The following is a 1,392-nucleotide window of genomic DNA, read 5'->3' on the forward strand; positions in this document are numbered from 1 at the left end:
TGTGTGTGTGTGTGTGTGTGTGTGTGTATCCAAACAAGTAGCTAAAATGAAGAAATACAAAACACAGTACTCACCGTATTCGAAGAAGAAAACAAACCGATACCGTAAAAGCACGGTGACGTCCCAACAAGGTCTGGCAGATTTAGGGCAAATTCAGAAGTTTCATCAGCAACAATAAAGGTTGGCCCAAAAGCGACAAGTTGCACCAGGTCTTCAAAGGTGAAAGTCATGAAGTCAGAGCTAGTTTGGTTGCCAAAGAGCAGCGTAAATACATTCCCGAGAGCGATCCCCTGTTAACGGGACAACAGCAGTTATCAATACGTTACAATTTATTATGTGTTAGAGAACAAGACATGTGCTATGAACTGACTCACAAATGCTTCAACGTAAGTCTCTCCATAGTAGTTAATGGGACACTCGAACAAGGGAATAAGTGGACCAATAGCTTGAGATGTTGCGCCTACAGACAAAAAGACATGACAAAGTCAGTCGGCAGCAGTCCACACGAGGTGACATACATCCTGAAATCAAATCTGAACACCTGTAGCAACATGTCATAGCGATTCGCTTTTGTCACCAAGTATTACCGTGTACAAGTCAAACATTCAAGTGAGTCGAGCACATTTGTAAGAGAGGTACAGCACCTGTACGACTTAAAATTTCGGGGCCTTTTTTCGTTGAGAGCCGCCTGTGCGCTCGGTGTAAAAAACGGGCGCATCGAGTCAATGTTTGCTTCCGCAATGTCAAGCTCACGTCTGCTTCAACCGCTCGGATTTTCAAGGGAATCAATTGGCCGTAACTTCGACGGCGTTCTATGCCACACTGGCGCAAACGCGCTATTCCACCTGTGCAAGTCTCGGAAAAGATCAAAAGAAAAACAATTCCACCCATGTGCAAAATTAGACTGTGCTTTGTGCGAGACTATAATGTGATGAAAGTTGGCATAAAGTCAATGAATCAATGACGTCATTGATAATTTTCATCACAGCAACGTCTTTTTGGGCCGTCGACGAGTTTCACGTACGTATTTATTCCGACACACTGGCAAAGAAACAAATAAAAACAGTTGATTCAAAGTTCAACTCACCATCATGCTTCATGTAATTGTAATTAGTGGGAGACCTGCACATATGTTTGTTCTATCAACGGATCGCATCTTGTGTTCCATTGCATAGTGTTTTAACACCGGACATTGTAACAAAGCACCCAAAAAGTAAAGCGTCTCTCTCCTTCACTGTTTCTAGTTCACTTGTGCTTTTATTGTATTTGAGGACAGACTGCCGTCTAATTTGGGGTATTTATACGTATGCCACATAGACAAGCTTCAACCATGCGGACTAGTAAAGTTGACTTGACGACTAATTGGTTCAACCACAAGCATAAAAGAAGAAA

The 1,392-nt window shown here is 42.5% G+C and overlaps 1 long non-coding RNA gene across 1 annotated transcript; it reads right to left on the bottom strand.

Moving 5' to 3' along the window:
* Positions 1 to 30: 30 nt before the first annotated feature.
* Positions 31 to 481, bottom strand: LOC109509586 (uncharacterized). The gene is made up of 2 exons (XR_002166974.1): positions 375 to 481; positions 31 to 290 (listed from the first exon to the last, which is right to left on the bottom strand). It is a non-coding gene; the product is annotated as an uncharacterized LOC109509586 (long non-coding RNA).
* Between the last annotated feature and the right edge of the window lie 911 nt (positions 482 to 1,392).

The sequence above is a fragment of the Hippocampus comes genome, unplaced genomic scaffold, assembly GCF_001891065.2.
Source record: "Hippocampus comes isolate QL1 unplaced genomic scaffold, H_comes_QL1_v1.1 C16958112, whole genome shotgun sequence".
In the NCBI taxonomy this organism is placed as follows: Eukaryota; Metazoa; Chordata; class Actinopteri; order Syngnathiformes; family Syngnathidae; genus Hippocampus; species Hippocampus comes.